Source organism: Lethenteron reissneri, chromosome 53, assembly GCF_015708825.2.
Source record: "Lethenteron reissneri isolate LAM-NWPU_2019-01 chromosome 53, ASM1570882v1, whole genome shotgun sequence".
NCBI classification, from domain to species: Eukaryota; Metazoa; Chordata; class Hyperoartia; order Petromyzontiformes; family Petromyzontidae; genus Lethenteron; species Lethenteron reissneri.
Window position 1 is genome coordinate 8,349,733 of NC_083831.1, and position 20,574 is coordinate 8,370,306.

At 51.5% G+C, this 20,574-nt stretch overlaps 1 protein-coding gene across 3 annotated transcripts in view; it reads left to right on the top strand.

Moving 5' to 3' along the window:
• LOC133356244 (estrogen-related receptor gamma-like) overlaps positions 1–20,574 on the top strand; it is a 105,927-nt gene that overhangs the window by 15,408 nt on the left and 69,945 nt on the right. Inside the window, exon 1 of one of the 3 annotated variants that reach the window (XM_061573636.1) lies at positions 19,973–19,989. The exons of the other annotated variants lie outside the window; for them this stretch is intronic. The gene's annotated coding sequence lies outside the window, so the exon portion shown is untranslated. Of the gene's footprint in view, positions 1–19,972; positions 19,990–20,574 lie in introns of those variants that run through there. 3 annotated transcript variants of the gene reach the window in all.

Sequence of the window (20,574 nt, forward strand, 5' to 3'; positions counted from 1 at the left end):
CTCCGGGTCTGGTTCTCCATTGCGTGGGCGAATGCAGGGTGGAGGCTCGCTGCTCTGTTCGATTTATTTAGGTTATCACTACCGATTGTTGGTTCGATTATGCGACTCCACGGATAATGCCATTGGTTAGCACAGTTGCACCGTGCACCCGGATATAAGCCACTTCGTTGAGTTCTCATATTAGAGCTATCATTTGTGGCCAAGTCGCTTCTGAAAAGATCTACTGTGGGCCTGACCTGGTAAGATACAAAATAGATTAAATTAGAGTAATATTTGACTCAATCCTGGGCCTCCCTTCACCAACCCGCACCGACCAGCGTGACAAAGTACAGTGACTCGCCTTGCCATGACCGATGCACAACCTTCATCCAGCAGTGGATTGTGTGTCCTTGCGTATGTTGAACTTCATTTGCACCGTACGTAACCAACCGTGCGATTGGCAAAAGGGGCTGAAAAATCTCCCTCTTCGTATCATCATTATTGTTATCGGTTTAACATATAGGCTTTCGCGACCAGTATCCATAATACAGGTTTTTTTTTGGGGTTAGATCGCGTAAATATATAATTGTCATTAAACCCGAATTGGCATATTCTGTTTACGTGACAAACCTTACGAATCGGAGTACATCCAGCATCATGGAGCGATTTCTTTTTTTTTGCGTGCCAGAATTGCCGAGTAGTGGCGGTTTTAACGGCACGTATATTTACGCGATCTAACCCAAAGAAACCTCAATATCGTTGCTCAATTTTTCAAAGTTTTCTCGCAGGTGGCGGACGGTGCAAGGGTTCCGACTTTCGAGGTCGAGTTTGTCTTCGGCGAAGGCCAAATCTCGCATCTGCCGCACGCAGTTGCCCGGGTTCATTTCGCGCGCGGTGAGACCTATTTATTAGTTTCTGAGATGGGCGAGCGCGAAGGATGGCAGCAAATGGTCCTCCGCCCAAGTACATTATGACATTACTTGTAACGAGACAGGCCGCCTCGGTGAGCACGCCATGAGCCTGAATGGAAGTGGCAGAATGTGACATAACAACGTTGCGAAGCAATATACATATTTAACGGACTTGGCACACCCCTGATAACCCTGGGCACGACAATGATGGTGATGATGATGATTGTTAGTATCGTTATCGCGATGGTTATTATTGTGGTAGTAATGGAGCGTGCCTTTTTGGTGAGACTGGTCATACAGTGGTTAGCGCACACCGTGCTATAAACCCGGTGATCCAAGTTAAATTCCCTGGCCATGGTTAACTAACGTAAGTTGTAAGTCGAAGCAGTGCTCGGTTCGTCTTGCCCTCTTCCTTAAAATGATTATTGGAAATGTAAATATCAATTAAGGGGGTTATTAAAACATTTAACAACCCACACACTAGCCAGCCTTGTAAAAATGTGGTGTAAAAAAAAAAACTCGCATTGTTTTAGAAAAAAAAGTGACTGCGTCGACAGTGGTGTGCCGCTAGTACAAAACTCGACGCATTCATCAATGACACCACCCTGAAGAGGGGGGGGGGGAACATAAATTACAGGAGACGTTTTCCGAGCAATGGCCCTGCTTACTGCTTATTCTATCAAATCGGCCCGCCGTCCGTTTGAGGTTTGCACGGAGCTGTGTTTGTGGACCAAAAAAACCTCTTTCTGGGCCCGCTGCGATCCGGTCGCTTCTCCATAGCGGCACGCTGCTCGCCACCACCCCCCCCGCCCGCCCCCCCAGGAAGAGCGCGGCTTGTCGGGCATTGGAGGTGGCAAAGAGGGTCTAGTTTCAGGACCGGGGAACTTTATAGACCCGTGGCAGCTTGGGCCTTCGATCACCCTCTGCACACAGCAAACCCAAAGGGGGGCGGTGGGCTCACAAAGCCCAAGCGGAGCAGGGATTCAAAAGCGAGCCTGAGCCGAGCCAACATGCTACGGAGCCAGCTCGCCCGGGTGGGGGGGGCAGTGGGGGGGGGAGGGGGTACACGGCTCCACACCGTTCATCGTTTTCCCGCTAAGCCGTCGCTCTGCCACGGTCGCCGTTTGAACTTGACGCGCGTGGTCGTCCGCGTGCGGTGTAGCAACCTGCCGCCCCCCCCTCCCGCACCGCCCACTTCTCCCGTGAGTAATTTCCGTAACTTATTATCCGTGATGCGAGCAGGGCAGCCTTAATGTGCCCCCTGTCAGGGCGGCGGAGCGAGAGGCATCGCCGGGGCGCTGCGTCGGACCGCACCGCACGAGCAGAGCGCGCGCGCGCGCACATGGGTAATGGAGTGTCGCGGGTTATATTTGGAGTGGAGGAGATGAGGCCTGCTATTAATAGCGCTCCAAGGATGTTTGTTTCTCAGCTGGCGATGGGGGCGGGGGGGGTGTTGGACGGTTGGCGCGGTCGACCCGCGCCAACTCTTGTTTCGTTCTTTCTGCCGCTATCGCCGCCGCCACCGACGATACGGCCGCTGCCTCGAACGCGCCTTCGAAAAAGTGCCGCAGTTCCAGAGAGAGAGGGACGCCGTTGTTGCGTTGTTGCGCCGGGGGCGGCGAGCTGGAGAACGTGGTGGCCGTCACTTGCTGGTGGAACAAGCCCAGCGGACGTTGCAGGCGATCGGCCCCCCAACCCCTCCACCCCCCCCAATACACCAACTCGAGGCCGACACTTTTCTGTTGTGGGTCGCTGTCGACGATTGAGGCACCTCCCGAGGCGGCCCGGAGTTGTTGTCGACGGGAGGGTCGGGGTACACGTCGCATGTTCGGCACGCGTGGCCGTTTGTACCCCCCCCCCCCCCTCCCCGTGGGCCTTACCTGATAAAAATATATTTTTTAATAGTTAGTCTCTACGGCAGTGCGGGCAGTTCACAATTGGAAGGATGTGAGCTCAAATCCTGCTTTGAGGTTAACTCGGCCAATCATCCCTGCAGGGTTGGTAAAACGAGTACCACTTTGTGAGCAAGTCAACGGTGTCATTTGAATAGACTCCCCCCGCCCCTCCCCCCCCCCACCATAGCAATGCGGATTTTTTTTACCGCTGGGCTCAGGGCTGTGGACATCGGCACGATACCGCTCCTGACAGCGTTGTCTGGCTTGACCACCAGAATGTGAAACTGCAGTTGTTGCTCTGCACCTACGCCAGCCGTGCGGAGGGGAAGGACGAAGACAAAGAAGGGCAGTGAATGGCAGATGGAGTACGGCCTCAATGCTCGTTTGAGCAGGGGAAATCGCTCTGACTACGGTTTCCAGGGTTAATGATCACGAGCGATGGGGAATTGTCTCATGGGTAGTGCTGCAGATGGGGCTGGGGACATTGGCAGCGTCTCCCTGGACCTTGGACACACACAGACGCGTGGGTGTGTTACAGGACAGCCTGTGACACTGATTAGCCTGGTGCCTGGGTGGGGTGGAGGAGAGGGGAGTTAGTGGGCGGTTAGAGGGGGGGTGGGTGGAGGGGGAGTGTGTGCATCATGTTGGTGCCACATTTGCCCCATGTCCAAAGTTCACTTGGTCACATCCCAGCCCTTACTGATAGCGCCATTAAAAGTGCATTGCCCTGTCGGCTTCTGGAAGTCTTAGCACGCCCCTCCTTGTTGGATCTTACCGGTGAAACGGTCGTCGTCTAAATGGTGCACGGGCCGCGGAGTACTTAGTTGGACGATGTTTTGGAGTTCCCGCTCCCAGTGAACCGGTCAACAAATTCCTTTTGGTCGAGGTAGACTTCTTAGTCAAAACACCGTTATCTTGTCCGCATGTATAGCCGTTTTGTCATGCCACTGCTCCCAGAGAGCATTCCCATCCTACGTAGGGGCGTGTCGGTTATTTGACCATACTTCACCACGCTGGTCGACGAAGGGGCACGGGGCGTAACGTGATCATTAATGCGGACGCATAGATGTGGAAGTGGAGTACAACAAAACATTTAGGTGCACTGGCCTCTTGGGCCCTCTAGCCCCGCGGAAGCCTGTTGTAGCACCCACTTTATGTATGGCGTTCTCTCTTACACGCACTATCTAGGCTTGCGCATGCTTGGCTTCTGAGATGTGTCGTGATTAGGCGCATTCTAAAAATGGTTTAATAATAGGCGTCGCTACATACCCCGCCCCTCCCTGCAACATCATTGGCTGCTACTTTGGCAGATATGCCAACCATGGAATATACGTACAGTAAACCCTTGTTAATTCGACACACATGGGGCTCTGGCCTTGACGAATTATCCCATATTTCTAATTATGTGCAATGCTACTTCCCAGTGCCTCCTGCCCCAATGTATTTTTTTTTCAAAATTAGTTTTCCAACAATGATTTTAGGAAAAAAGTAACGCTTGCCATCCATAACCAGGCACTGCAGGAGGAGGAGGAGGATGTGGTTGCTTCCATGTGGTAGGTGACATAGGTTATAGAGGGGGCTTAATGCACACTTAGTATGCACTTACTGTACCATGTGTTCACTTTATCACTAAATTATAACCGAGTTGTTTTGGTCGTGGCGCGTGGCGTTGCTCCACGTTTATGCCGAAATTGGACCATTCGGTACGGCATTTCGGCTCGTGGCGAATTCTGTATATGCCGAAAACCGCAGCCGTCCCCATTTACGAATGATCAAATAGTCAAATAACGAGGTTTTGCTGTACTATTAGTGCGTGTCTGTATCGCTCTCCTCGCCAACATGTAAATAGACGCATGCGCACAGTTTGCCTGAAGCCTTTAGGGCAAAGAGAAAGGAAAAATCACAGAACCCTGCCAAACACCTTTGTGAGTCACACCTATTTGAAGGTCTAGCAAGCTGCTCTATATATATTTAAACTTGCAATATTAATATTTAATTGAGCAAGCAAACCACTCCACGTTAAATGCCATTTGAAGTGGCTCTCGGGGAGAGTGGTGGCGCAATGGTTAGGACACTGCTCTATGGACCCCCGGAGTTTGCCCGCGTTAAATATTTGGCTACGGCTTAAGGCAAGCGTTGAGTACGATCCGAATCGGGCCCGAGCCACTTTCCCCGCTTCCCCATCCCGCCGTAGCCAGCACGGTAAGCAGAGGTCGCAAACGGGTTTTGATTCCTTACCCGTACACATACCCGGCCGCACCAGGGTCGCAAATGGGTACCCTTACCCTACCCAAAATGAGTGACAAACGGTTACTCACCAGTGACTCACGGCCTACCCGTACCCGGTCGCACCAGGGTCGCAAACGGGTACCCGTACCCGGCCGGGTACGGGTATCGGGTAGGGTACGGGTATCGGGTACCCGATTACGACCTCTGACGGTAAGGTATGGTCAATCGATGTTTAACTTCTTTCGCACCGTACGTGGCCAACCGTGCGAATCGGAGGTTGCCGGAGTCTGTGGCGAGGCCTTCATTCGACAGTGGTTTGACCCACAAGACTTGAGCGTTCGTAAGTGACACCAACGATAGTTAGGCCTGAACTGCCGGGTTTCATGGGCAGCTGAAACGATTGGGTCGTCACAAGCGCTCTTAAGCGTTTGCGCCGCGGTGCTGTCGTCCGGGCATGCCGTGAGGCCAGGTCAGGCCCGCGGTGCCTCTGCCTAATGAGTCGTCTCGGCAAACACATTCATTCCCACCTGCGCTTTTTTAATTTCCTCCCTTAAGCGGCCTTTACATCACTGTCAGGCGTGCTGGGGTGCCTTGCAGTGGAGGCACTCTGCTGACTGTGTCAGGCGTGCTGGAGTGTGTCCCCTGCCAGCCACTCGGCACGCTTGCGCCCCCGCTTGCGGACGCCGTGGCCAGGAATCAAACTCGGGTTCAGAGTACGGTGCAGTGCGGTAAACACCGCACAACATCAAGAGTCGCAGAATCCTTCAAATAAAAAAAGCATTCAAATAATTGGGCAAAACTAACGGCGAGTAGGTTTGGAAAACTTTCAGTTTTTTTTCGTGCGCGTGCTGAAAAAGAGCATTGCATCAATGGTTAGATCAACAAACCGTCCCTGCAGTTTGAGTGCGGTGTAAAGTAGCTCAAAGTGACGGACAAATTCCTAATTTGGCTCCCTCCACATCTGAGAGTTCGAGACGTCGGTCAGATTGTGCACGCCACTAACAATCTCGCAACGATTCAAGACCCCAGGTGGCCCACCGGTGGCCGGCTCTGTCCTGTGACCCCTACACCGCGCGGCCACCTTTACATACCGACCTCTGCGATCGGCGTTTCCCACGCACGGTCGCGATGCCGTCGCGTTGCCGCTGCCGTAATCGGAGAACGCTCGCAGCTAAATAAAGCCGGCGGAAGTGAGCCCCCCCCCCCCCAGCCTCTCCCCCTCTCTTGTCTCTCCTCTTGCCCGTTAAGTGAGCGGGGAGAGCGAGGAAGGAGCTGGGGGGGGGGGGGGGGTTGGGGGAGGTGATAGGACAGGGACCGGCGACCTCACCCCACTCAAGGTTCTTGCTCGTGGCTAATTAATATTTAAAGGGAAGCAGCGTCTGCGTCCGCTTTTCCGAGCGAGCAGAAGTTGAGCGGCGGTAGAGGCCGGCGTTCGTTTTTTTGTTGCCCCGTGAGATCACCCCGCGGAAAACGTCCGTCGGGACGAAAGCGTTTTTTTTGTTTGTTTATTTTTGGCCAACGCTTGGCTGCGAAGCGGACGGAAATCGTCGCTGTCGGGCGCTGGCCGCCGCCAAAACTACGGGCCCGGCCACAGTGAGACTCAACGCTAACGAGTGCAGATGAAGACGCGGACTAGGGAGCATTTGGGAAGGCCATTTAGAACCCCCCCCCCCACTCCCCAGCGTCGCAATGAAAACCGAAAACTGGTAATAGGCTGGATGGGTATCTCCTCGATTTACGCAAAGGATGCGGTTCTTAAGAAAAAACTCGTAAATAAATTTCGTAAATTGGACTGGCTTTTCCCGTAAATTTTATTAAAAAAAAAATTATGGTTGTGTTTCAGACAGTCATTTCAACTCTTCTCCTTAACCTAAAAAGAAACACCTAGCACTTTCCAAAATACTAAAATAATAATAAACAATGTAAATTTGGAAAGGATTGGATGGCAATGAATTCGAAGCTGAAATAATTAACCTTTTCGGTGAACTCGCCGAAAGACCTGCTTTTTTGCTGCACGTTGGAATGACGGTAAAGGCGCGATGGTAAAGGCGTTACCGCTGCACTGCAGGGACACGTGACGCTGTCGCCGATTGGACGATGACGCAGCCCTTCCGGGCAGCTTCTCGTTTCATGATGCCACGGTGGCGTGCGGCCGTAGTGAAATTGCGTTCGCGCGTAAAATTCGATTTCGTCAGTCGCTTAACGGCCGTCATTTGCCAATTGCTTTAACGCGAAATTTCGAAAAACCGCACGTTCGAGATGTTAACTCCCTCGCCTGGTATACAGGAAGTCGGCGGTCCGACCCCTGACGCCTGCTGTATATTTGGAGTTTGCATGGTGGCGAGATGTTAACTACCTCGCCTGGTATACAGGAGGTCGTGGGTCCGATCCCACCCCTGACCCCTGCTGTATATTTGGAGTTTCCATGTCTCTCTCCCCATGGTCGCGTGGATTTTTCTCCGGGTCGTTTCCCCCCCCCCCCCCCCTCCACATTTAGAATCGACACGCGTTGAGGTTATATTTGGCTGCTATAAATTTCCACACGACGAGAAGCGGCGGCTTCGTTGAGCTATCATTTGTGGCCAGGTCGCTTTCTAAAAAAAAGAGCTGTGCAGCTCAGTGGGCCTTACCTGGTAAAAAAAAAAAAACGCACAGACAACTGAACTACCGAACTCTGAGTCCTGAATTACATATCATCGGGACACCTTGCGGTCCAGTGAACAAAAAACCTGGGGAACGGCTGCAGTGTGGCAAGGGGGGGCTGGGGGGGGTTCGGGGGGGGGGGGCACCGGGGGGCGGGGCTGGAAAGGGAGTTGGAGGACGCCGGCTGGATATCGCGAGTTGAATCTGACGCAGTCCACTTCGACGGCGAGTACGTAACACAAAATGAACGACTAAAGGACGCTTTGAACACTGACCTAGTGCAGTTATTTTGGCGATTTAAAAGAATCTGTTCATCAGGAGACATTCTTAAAAAAAAATATTCAGGCCCCCATTGTGTCAAGCGCAGACTCTAACTCTTATTATCTGCCCTATCTCCTCGCCTCTCTACTCATGTGCCACGAAGAAAGGCCATCACCTTTTAATAATCCTTTTTAGGCCACAGTGTGGTTGAACGTGTTAAGTTGTTTTGTTAATCTGACTTGTGCAGCAGCATTGCCACTCAATAATTTGTTTAACCAACAGAAGGATCGCATTCGGCAACTGCGCTCAGTGGGACCCCGGCAGGTTCCTGGTGCTGAGCGTGCCGCGCTGTGAACCCGGCGATCCCGAGTTAGATTCCCGGCACGGAGGTCGGAGGCCAGAACCCCACGTGGCTCCGCTTTGCCCGCGCGTTGTCGATGAAACCCACGTGTCACTGCTCGCCATGGAATGAGCACGCGCTCGATAAGACCGAATTTACACGTGAATGGAGGGGAAAATTGGTCGCGCGCTGAAGCCACGAGGTTTGTTAATAATTAATGCAATTCATCAACGGCATCGGTGCACAATTAGTACTCCAAGGTAATAATTGCCTGAACAGTTTTACTGCAATAGACCTGAATAATGTACTGCAATGGATTATGATAATTGCTCGCCGTCAAGACGGGCTTTGCCGAATTAATGCCGTGGCATGTTTAGCGACCGTAGCAAGGCAAAGGTGCAGCCCTGCAAGTGCTTGCTAGCAGCACTGCTGCCAGACGGACCTTAACTCGGGGGAGCTCCAGAGAGCCACTCTGAAGCTTATTGCGACCTACTCTCCCACGTTGGAGGAACGTTTTGAATAGAGGTGGAGTTACCCACACTTCACCCCACCATATACGTGACCTGCCAGAACCCATGGTGGCCACGTGGATGTTTACACACGGGTTTCTGGTTTTTTCCCTCCGCATTTATCATCGAAGTGCGTTTCCAGTATTTGGCTGCTGTAAATGCCCGCGCGACGGTGACGAGACGTTAACTACCTCGCATGGTACACAGGAGGTCGTGGGTTCAATCCCGACCCTGACGCCTGCCGTATATTTGGAGTCTGCGTCTCTATCATCATCATCACGGTGGCTAGGAGATGTTAACTACCTCGCCTGGTATACAGGAGGTCGTGGGTTCAATCCCGACCCTGACGCCTGCCGTATATTTGGAGTCTGCGTCTCTATCATCATCATCATGGTGGCTAGGAGATGTTAACTACCTCGCCTGGTATACAGGAGGTCGTGGGTTCAATCCCAACCCTGACGCCTGCCGTATATTTGGAGTCTGCGTCTCTATCATCATCATCACGGTGGCTAGGATATGTTAACTACCTCGCATGGTACACAGGAGGTCGTGGGTTCAATCCCGACCCTGACGCCTGCCGTATATTTGGAGTCTGCGTCTCTATCATCATCATCACCGTGGCTAGGATATGTTAACTACCTCGTATGGTATACAGGAGGTCGTGGGTTCAATCCCGACCCTGACACCTGCCGTATATTTGGAGTCTGCGTCTCTATCATCATCATCACGGTGGCTAGGATATGTTAACTACCTCGCATGGTACACAGGAGGTCGTGGGTTCAATCCCGACCCTGACGCCTGCCGTATATTTGGAGTCTGCGTCTCTATCATCATCATCACGGTGGTTAGGAGATGTTAACTACCTCGCCTGGTATACAGGAGGTCGTGGGTTCGATCCCAACCCTGACGGCCTGCTCTATATTTGGAGTTTAAATGTTCGCGTGGTCCTCCGTTTTTTCCCCTCCACATTTAGAATCGGCATGCGTTTAGAGTGTTTGGCTGCTATAAATGTCCACGTGATATGCCACTTCGTTGAGCTATCGTTTGTGATGGACAGGTGGCTTCTCAAGTCAGTGGGCCTCAACCTGGTGAAAATAAAAAATATAGATCTAGTCTGTGGACTTGGGCAGGATTCGTCACAACTCTCGGGGATGATGGTCATTGGCCAAAAATGATGACGGAGTGGCAGCCAGGGAATGGAACGCATCTGAGAGTATGCCCACATCGGTCAAAAAGAGCTTCACAGCTCGTCGGATTCCTCCAGTCTAAAAGAGGAGTCTGATTACATCAAACGCGTGTGTGCAGGTGACTGGTGTATTGTTATATCACAGGAGAGACGGCAGCATCTGTGGGGGGGAGCCCTTCATCCAGCAGTGGATTGATCAAAGCAAATGATTCTGAAATGTTTGTGAGAAATTTTTAACCGAGGTCTCTATTTATTACTGTCACATGGGACCGGAGTTCACACACTGTCATGGTTATATCCTGTTATATTTGGCCACTTTGAGCTAACAGGCTAACTGATAAAATAAATAGGCTGAGCTGCTCAAATATAATCATTCATTTGATACATGTGTGTGCATACACACAAACACGCACATACACGCACGCACACCAAGGATCTAAGATCCCCCGTATAGCCTTAACAGACTGTAGGAACAAGTGCTGTTAGCGAGCGCCTATGAAGGCCGGCACGGCACACGAGGGGATGGGTGACCAACACCACACCCGGCCACCTTTGTCTCCCTCGTGCCGATGTTTATACATCGCACCAGATACTCATTTTAGGCCGAATCGACCTAGGGGAGGCCCAGGACCGGTTCAGATAATCGTCACCGGTGGTGTTGACCGTGAGCGGGAATTGAACCCGGGTCGCCAGGTTTGTAGCGCAGCGTGCTAACCGCTAAACTACCGCTCCCTACACACCCCCTATACGCACACGCACACACACACACACATAAACACATGCACGCATACACACACACACATGCACTTGCATGTGTATGTCGTGTAGTGGTTAACGCGCTACGAATCCGGCGATCCGGGTTCGATTCGCGCTCACGGTCAACACCAGTGACGATTATCTGAACCGGTCCCGGACCTCCCCTAGGTCGACTCGGCCTCAAATGAGTACTTGGTGTGGTGTGTAAACATCGCCACTGGGGAAACAAAGGCGGTCGGGCGTGGTGCTAGCCACCCACCCCCCTCGTGTACCGTTCCAGCCTTAATAGGTGCTCGCTAACAGCACTTGCCCCTACAGTCTAAGGTTACACGGGTGATCTTTGTCTTTGCATTGTTCCTGTGTCGCACACGCACGTTTTGGCAGCCGGTACCTATTAATCTTAATGATTTGTGAACCTCCATTTGAAGGCGTACCTCCTGGAAATCATAAATTCCTGCGCATGCATTTAAGTGACCAGAGGATTTGTAAAGAGCTGGTAAATACATGCAAACGAAGTGTAATGCAGATTGCTTTTCCAACAATCTGAGAACGTCGTGCGAGTCTCGGAGGTTTATGGGTGCCTGTGTCCAGGTCGGTCTGTGAATCGTTAATGCCGTAACGCATCCTACTTCCGCGACTACTTTTTTTGTTTTACCCAGGTAAGACCCACTGAGCTATGTAGCTCTTTTTTTTTAGAAGGGACCTCACTGTCACAAATGATGAGCTCAAAACGAAGTGGCTTAGCATTTATTGCAGCCAAATACTCCTAATCGCACGTTGATTCTAAATGTGGAGGGAGAAACAGGAGGACCCGGAGAGAAATCCACGCGACCATGGGTACAGAGACACGCAAACTCAAAATATACAGCAGGCGTCGGGGTCTGGATCGAACCCACGACCTTCCTGTATACCAGGCGAGGGAGATAACTTCTCTACACCGTGGCGCCCTAGAATGTGAACCCCCCCCAATTGCTGATGCAAGGGGGGGGGGTGGTGTGTGATGGTGGCAATTTACGCCCCCTCTCCCATCCTTGCCCCCTCCACTTCCCAACCCATGAAATGCGGAGCGTTGTTGATATTTACCACTGAACGCTTTTGTTATTCATGCAGAGCCCTGTTCAATGAGCTTCGCGTTTTGCGAATGCGTACGTCGGACGATGTTATGCGGCTGTCTCCACGCCGCGGCAAACCCTGGCACGCACGGACGGACGTACGCGTGGCAGCTGCCGTACCGGCACCACGCACCGACGCCGTGCCGCACAAGCGGGAGAAACTGCACTCGGGTGTCAGGGGCAACTTGTTTTGTGTCCCGTGGTTTCTGGTGTGTGTCCCGCATAAACGTGTAGGGTCCGGCTGGCCTCGCCTCGCCTCGCCAGTACTTAAGAGAATTGCAATTGACTTCAATAAAGAACAGTTAGGATAAACAAAATAAATATGTAACAATAACCCACAGCGAAATAACTGCCTTTCGGAGTGAAACCACTCTCATCGCGCAGGCCCTCAATTCTCGGGTGGGCCTAGTAGCCAAGCGCGCGCTCGCGTTTGCCCAGTCAGCCCTGGGCACGTTATAACATTAATAATAATTTGTTTACTTAGTCATTGATTTTTGACGGTGCGTGTTCCCGTCAATAAAAAAAGAGCACTTGATTGCATAAATGGTCGACTTCGGAGCGAGGAGGTGCACACGAGTGTAAAAAGAGAAACTAACTTTTTTTTTCGTATTTTTATTGTTTTTATTACAACTGAGCGCGAGCCCGGGTCCAACAACGCCGGTCACAGAACGGAGGGGTGGAACAGAAACTCCGTGAACGGCATCCCGGTTTGGACGCGAGAGGGCCCAATGAAGGGGGAAAATTGGGCTCAATAAAGAAGAGAAAAAACTTTTAAAAGTATATGTATATATGCCACGGTGATGTTTATACCGTCTTAAAGGCATAAAACAAAAGCTGCCGTAGATTGTAAGTCCGCATGGCGGTGCTGCATGAATAAGAGATGCCGCGGCAATAGCGTGTCGTGATGGGACGACCCCGTTAAGTAAGGCACGGTCGTGGCCGCCCCCCCCCCCCCCCTTGTTTTGTTGATAGCTCAACGAAGTGGCTTGTCGTATCCCCTACAGGGACGGCCACACTCTCATCTCGTCCCAGCCAGGTGGACCAGACGACAACACGGCCGCATGTTCGGCCCGTTTGAGCCGCTGGTCTCGGCAAGGCAGAGAGAATTTTTCACCGTGCAATGTGGTGGTCACGTGCTGTGCATGAATGGGTCGTCGTGAGCAGCATGGCTCTGCGTGTTGATGCATCTCTTGAATTGGTGGTCTAGACAACGCTCAGATCTTTGTACACGCACGCAAGGCATATGGATGGGAAAGTCTGGCCCCTGTTGTGATGGGATTTTTCATTAGATTTGAAGGCAGAGTCGTGTTGGCGTGTGGCCCTGTGTGACCTTTGGCCAGTGGCCTAAGCAGTTGATTTCCATGTGGGCGTCTGGATCCTTTAATGCCAAGTTCATAAGATGAACCCGTACCCGGCAGGTGGGTGGTTAGCACAGGAAACTAACGCTAAAGCAATTGTTTTTTTAAAATGTAGATGTATATAAAACTTGCAATCTCCTGGCGCGGCAGTTGAAACAACGTGGAAAGTTTTTCTGAAATCCCTAGCGCCGCGTCCGTCCACCCAGCGGTGCAAATGTATCCGCCGCAGTCGATCGGCAGGTCACTTGCGGTGGGGTCAAGTGTGGGTGCCCTCGCCTCTTCCGAGTTGTCTGACCGGCGTGGACGAGTGGGCCAACAACACGCCCCCCCTCTCCCTCTCGGGGGGGCCCTCACTCGGGGGGCCCACTGGTGTCGTCTCTCCCGGCAGCAGTTGGTGCGCGCGAGAAATTTCAGGGCTGCTCCTTTTACCCCCTACTCGTAAAACTCACCGCAGTGCAGGCCCAGCACATGACGCGGTGTGGCGACGATGATGGCGTTACCAGACTCGTTGCGCAGCAACAAAAATATGCGCTCGTGCAAATGACAAACGAATTCCAAGTCGATGGTTTTTATTTTTAAATGTTATTTTTTTTAATCGAGCAATTGTTTCATCGAAGCAGCATTCGATAAATCGATGATATTGACTTAACGACAGTGGCGCTGCTTTTCCGTTTTTTTACGGAAAGGCCAAACCTGTGCCCCTTGCCGGCAAGTCGTGCGCGCCACTGACGGTAACCCTGGCCGGGAATCCAACTCGGATATCTGGGTTCGTGGTACGGTGCGGGGAACCGCTGTGCCACCACCACTCCACCCAGATACCAATAACTGATCAATTATTCAACGACGTGGGGTAATTGTTCAAGAAGCTCGACCTGAGAGGTTGGTGGGGGGGCGGATGAGGGGGGGGTTTGTGGGGGGGGTTTGTGGGGGGGGGGCGGTGGTGGGGGAGGGAGGGAGGGGGTTGTCTAATGCCACACTATCTGGACACATTGGTACTAAAACTGCCAATTGGGGCTGTTCACCTTGGCAGTAGAGGTTGACCTGATAGAAATATAGTGTCTGGTGCCTGTCACTGATTTGCTGTGTCTTAAACTTGTCATTCTCATTCAACGTACATTTTTTCGCATTTTCCAAGCCGAGATCTATATATATATGTGAAAAGAGAAAAAGTGATCGCTTGATGTATTTCTTTGTCACCGGGGGCGACTCAAAAGGCTACTGAAATTTTCACCCCCCCCCACCCCCCCGTAGAATTTTAAATAAACATTACATGTTAGCAATAATAATTACAATCAGATTTTTTTTATTTTTACAGATCGGAGCTTACCCACATGAGCGTCTTTCACAGTGATGGACAACAGTACTTGTAATTGGTGCAAACAGGCAGCAGGCACTTGGTAAACAAGGAGATATGATTACGTATGTTTGAACTTCTTTCGCACCGTACGTAGCCAACAGTGCTAATCGGTCGTGCGGGCGAAGGACAACAAGCTAAACACAATAAGCAGCTCTGAGTTTTCAATCTAGATTTAAAAGTGCATAGCCCCAGTGGCTTCCGAATTATCTTCCATCATCATTGGCTGTAATCGGTCCACTGCTGGATGAAGGCCTCCCCAAGTGGTCACCATCTCTCACCGTCCTGCGATGTCGCAATCTACCCGGCACTTTGCCCAGTAGCTCATTTCATCATTCCACCTCCGCACGGACGCGTTCCGCCCTTTGTCTGCTGCGCTTCGATTACACCGCACATTGAGCGTTCTTTAGACGTCAATGAAACTCTCCCTCGTAAAGCAACAATACTCCCAATGTACAGTTGCGGTTATGTTTTTTTTTAACTGCAATAAGACTCTGAGCTAAATTCCTTTGTTTTATAACTTTGCACGGTGGATCTTGTTTTGTTGAAAACTGTTGTCTCGTCCCACAGTAAGTGATTGTTGTAATGCTGTGTGTGGATATCCGGGTTGAATAATAAGGCACTACCTTTGGCATTGTTGCCCCCGTCTCATAGTTCAAGGGTAACACAAAAGCGTGAGCTGTCACAAACCGGGTATCGTCTGCCAGTGGGTGACGATGCTACGTTGTGGTTTTGCCCAATCAAGTAAAATTTGCGCATAATTTTTCAAACGTTTAACCCCTCCACTGAAATGAACTTTCTATAAACATGAAGCAGTCCCACCTCCTTAACCTCCTTCCGTTCCTCTCTCTAAGCCTCGTCTCTCCTCCATCGCCCATTCCCTTCCTCTTCCCTCGCCCCTCCGCTCCTTCCCGTCCCTCCCCTGGGGGAGCCCCCACGTGACCCCCACGTGACCCCCACGTGACTCTCTGTTACGGTCACTCGTCCCACGGACCCTTGCACTGCCCCTGCCATCTAAATCGCTCTTATATTTTTTTTTTCTTAACTGCTTCTTAAACCCACGCGAAGAGCCTTGAGCCAAGGTGCTTCTGTATAAACATAATATAAAATAAGATGAGGAATTGGGCCTAAACTTGCGACGGTGACGCCGGCAAGCGGTCGGGGTGTCGTGCGTTTTACGCCGAACGCGCACCGCAGTATATTCAAGTCCGCTTTGAAAATCCATCTCTTTGAAGTGGCCTTCCCTCTTTAGTTTGGGTCGGTTACCCTCCCCGGGTTCGGTTTTCGTTTCCCACTTTTCATGCATTGTGCATCGGGATCCTCGGATGGAATGCCTCATTAGACGTTTGAATTGTTGTTACTGTTAACCGGGGCGGGCGCGGGGCTTGAACCGCGAGGGGCAAACGTGCTCGCTCCCGCTCGGCCACGCCTCTGCTCCCGTGTGGAGTCGCTCGTTGTCGAATGACTCGCTTGTAACGAATGAATCGCTTGTATGGAATGAAGCGCCCCATAATTAATGAATCGCCTGTAACGAATTAATCGCTTGTATTGAATGAATCCCTTGTCTCAAATGAGTTTCTGATAGTGAATGAATCGCTTGTATTGAATACGTTTCTTGTATCTATTTCATTGCCTGTATCGATTGAGTTTGCTTGTATTGAATGCATGGCTTGTATTGAATGAATCTGATATTAAATGGCCCGATTGCATCGCGTGCAGCTTTTTTTGTATTTTCTTAACAGCAGCAGTAACAACAATCCCAGTGCAGAACACAACGTCCACGTGGCCGGCGCGGGTTGGGGCCGTACCCACAGTGGTCTCCAGCTGTGGTACAGCGAGTGTTGGGGAAGTGCTTTGAAGGCATTGGAGAGGGCACTGGCAGAGTTAAAGAGATGGACCTGGAAGATGGAAAAGGAGATGTGGGGGTGCCACAGTGGCGAGATGTTAACTACCTCGCCTGGTGTACAGGAGGTCGTGGGTTCGATCCCGACTCTGACGTCTGCTGTATATTTGGAGTCTGGGTGTCTCTCTCTCTCATCATCATCACGACGGCTAGGAGATGTTAACTCCCTCGCCTTGTATACAGGAGATCGTAGGTTCTATCCCGACCCTGACGCCTGTATTTTGAGTTTGCGTGTCTCTCCCTCCGTGGTCAAGTGGATTTTTCTCCAGATCCTCCGGTTTTTCCCTCCACATTATTAGAATCAACGTCACGCGTTTAGAGTCTTTGGCCGCTATAAATGATCATTTCTGGCAGCCAGGTCGCTTTGAAAAATATCTACATAGCTCAATGGGCCTTACCTGCTAAAATTAACGTCGTAATATAAAATTAACATCGAAGAGCATCGAGCAGAAAAAAATAGCACGATGTGGGCAAGAAGACAAACTCCGATCGCGAGCTGGAGTCAACAACGGTGGGACGGAACCTTTCTGCAAACCGTTGGGGTTTGCGCGGCTTTTGCGAATGCGTGTCGCTGCTTTCATTAGGCCCACAAATAATGCATTAAGGAACGGCGCCTTAGCTATCGCCGGCTCTTCACTGTGCATTATCCAAGTGTTATTGATTTGAAATGTGGCAGAAGTTGGGTTTTTTTTATGCGCTCGCGCTTTCGCGAGCGCAAACGCTCGGCTCGTACGTACGCCTCCTGAAATTACAAACTGGCCGCGTGCTCATCACCAACTACCTCGACCCCCTTCCCCCCCCACCACACCGCGGCGCAGCACCCCGTCTGTACGCGTCTCGCTGTCGAGAGAGAAACGCCGCTCAGCAGTGGATAGAGAATGGCTTTTAGTCACAGGTCGAGGGACAGCCACGCAACTGCTCGCTCGATCGTGCCGCCGTTTGGCAGCAGGACGGCGACCGCCAGATGCTATTTGGCCCACGATGGCCGGACGTCTTGAAAGAGGTCGAGAGTAACCCACACTTTACCGGGGTGATTGAATCTGACCGGCCGCCTCTGGATTGCAAGTCGAGTGTTGGTAACCTCACGACATACACACACTGGCAACATCCCTGCCATTGGCACGCGTTCAATGGAGGAATATCAAAGCTGCACAAACTCTCTCTCTCTCGAAGCCCTCTCGTGGCTATCAGATCTCTCTACATTGGCATTCAGCTTCTGAACATATTGCCACGGTAAGCAAGAATAAAATTTAATTAATTCTATCTCTCTGGCCTGTCTATTTACGTGCTGTGAAGAGCACTATTGCTCGGCACATCTCCTAAGTATGTATATTTTTTATTCAGTGCTATTGACGAATGTGTCTTTTTTTCTCTGGGTGGTTTGTGAGTAGGTGGCAAGAAAAGTCCACATTGAGCTCGCAAAGTTAAATTCTTCCCGTCAATTCGTCACTGCCGCTCAATTGTCTACCGTTCAAACAAAAGTGTCCAAGCTGGGTAAAATCTGACCGCTGCTCTTCCTTATTGGATGGCATCTTCCAATCGGATTGTGGACACACCGATCACATGACTACCTGAGCTTGCGTGTGCGCGCTCTCTAGACCAATCGCATTTCATCAAAACAGAATTTTCAACGATTTTTCTTTTCATTGACCCGGACGTTACAACCTCACCGTAGCCTTGCTATTTGGCTTGGGTCTCCTCTAGTTTTATTTCTACAATAATAATTATGAATACACGATTCTTTACATTTAGTGACTTGCTTACCTTCTCAATTTTGCTCTCCGATCGTGTTCTTGTACCGTTGGTCTGTTGCAACTCGCTGTGACCCGCCCATGCTGGACATCTGTGAAAAAAAGCTTCACAGCTCATCGGATTCCTCCTCCAGTCCAAATAAACACTCTGATTTTGTGATTCTCGTTCCGGCTGGTGTCGTTCGAACAGACAGCTGCTGCGTGTGCCCCCGTGCCGTGCCGTGCTGTTCCCAGACGCCGGCATATTCCCAACGTGCGGCCAAGGGAACTGTGCAAAGTAAATGTGTTGCCGGTGACAATTGCCTTGAAGTTGCCCTCTGGTGTATCGCTCGCAGGTGAGCAGGACTAAATTACCGTTCCTAACGACTCCGCGGACAAACTCCGTAAAGACGGCGCTTAATTAGCCGCGCCGCGCGTGCGCGAGGTGTAAACGTGCTGCGGCCCCAAGGAGTTTATTTTTGCTTCGTCCTTAGCATAAACATTTTTAACTTTCATACTTTGACGGCGCGCGGAGGCCTTTTCAGCTGGAGAATTGATTTCGTGCCGGAGTTAGGATTTGGTCAGAGTTCCAGTCCGTGTGCTTGTGTGTGCGTAGCGGTTTGCTTGCTGCGCTTCGAACTCGGCGACCCGTGTACGATTCCCGCTCGTGGTCAACGACAGTGACGGTTGTCTGTACCAGTCCTGGGCCTCCGCTAGGTCGACTCGGTCTCAAATGAGTACCTGGCGCGGTGTGTAAACATCGCCACTGGGGAGACAAAGGCGGCCGGGCGTGGTGTTGGCCACTCACCCCCTCGTGTGCCGTACCGGCCTTCATAGGTGCTCGCTAACAGCACTTGCCCCAACAGTCTGTTAAGGCATCTGTTTAAGCGAGTAAATGGTCTGCCTGTTTTGACCATTTTGGTCTCATCAGCAGTTTTCGTTTAAGCAGTAGGCATGTGACAGTGTGTCGATTCGTACGTGTAATGGCGTACCCCAGGATCGGTGGATTCTCGACAAAGTTTGGGCAGAACGGAGTCGTAGAAACGAGCCGGAGAAGAATGAGAAACGACACAAACGAGGCGGCGGCGGCGACCAAACGAGCCGTGATCATTGAATCGAATCGCGAAACCGAACTTGTGTCAAAATCGTCAAATCTCTGGGGGTCGGCGGAGTTCACGTTACGATGCGAACGCGTACGTTACCGGGCATGCCCCATGTGGTGTTGTGAGTGCGCGCGGGGTAAGTTGGCGTGTACACACACACGCGCGCTCACACACACATACACGCTCACACATACACGCTCACACATACACGCGCGTGTGGAGTGGACCTTGATTGTGAGCGAGGAGCGCCACGGCATCTGTCAGCGCACCGGGCGCCCGACTTAAATGAAGATATGTAAAGGAATTCTCCCGCTGTATTGAGCAGTCATCTTTGTTTTAAATTCCCGTCACTCTTTATTTAGCCGCCCGCCCGCCACGCCGCGCATTCCCAGATTGCTCTTTCTGTTCGATACTTGAACTCTGTGGCATGCAGAGCATCGCGTTTTCATTTCAATCGGCGGGCCGCGGGAGTTATTACGCGGCATGATCAATAGCATTAGTTGCACGCGGCTATATTGCTGTAGCAGTAATTTTCGAGGCTGGCCGATGACATAACCCCTTGGCCCCCTCACATATAGGGAGCGGGCACGCGCGGGCACGCTCGCGCGGTGTGGGGGGCGGGCTGGGGGCAATGGGGGGGGGGGGCTCGCCGTTACATTAATGCGAGAATCAGCAAACGCGACAGATTTTGCGATCGCGGGACAAGGCCGTGTGCAAAAGGTCAGCCGACTGTTTAAATTGTTAAAGGCGGCCCGCGGCTTGCCTAGCCTCCGATCGTGGTACGGGGCCCAGAGCGTTGTGGCCACCCTTCTTGGTTGCGGCCGTCAATTCTTGGTTGCAGGCCACCAATTCTTGGTTGCGGCCGCCAATTCTTGGTTGCGTCTTCTGCCGCTGCTGCTGCTTGGCTTGTTTTGAAGGAACCTGTTTTGACGGTTGTTTGTGTCACAGGCTTCCCACTTTCCTTGGCTTCGTGACATTTTTTTACCCCCGGTCGTTGATTCGGTTCATAGCCAAACCGTGCTTATCGGAAGTGGTGGGGGGGGGAACAAAGGACAACAACTTAAACACACAAAGCAGTTCTATAGAAATGAGTTTTCAAGCATTTGCCGATTTGAAGCAGGCAAGTTCATCTCACCCCTCTGGCCGCTGGGCCCGTCGCATTCTTTAACAATTGCATTCAACATTTTCTGCATCGAGTGATCGCGCACGCACGCACAGATCAATGTCTTCCTTTCTCTGCCCCCCCCCCGGCCTTTTGTGGAAAGTGCCACATTTGACACGGGGGTCTGCGTTTGAAGCTGTCGC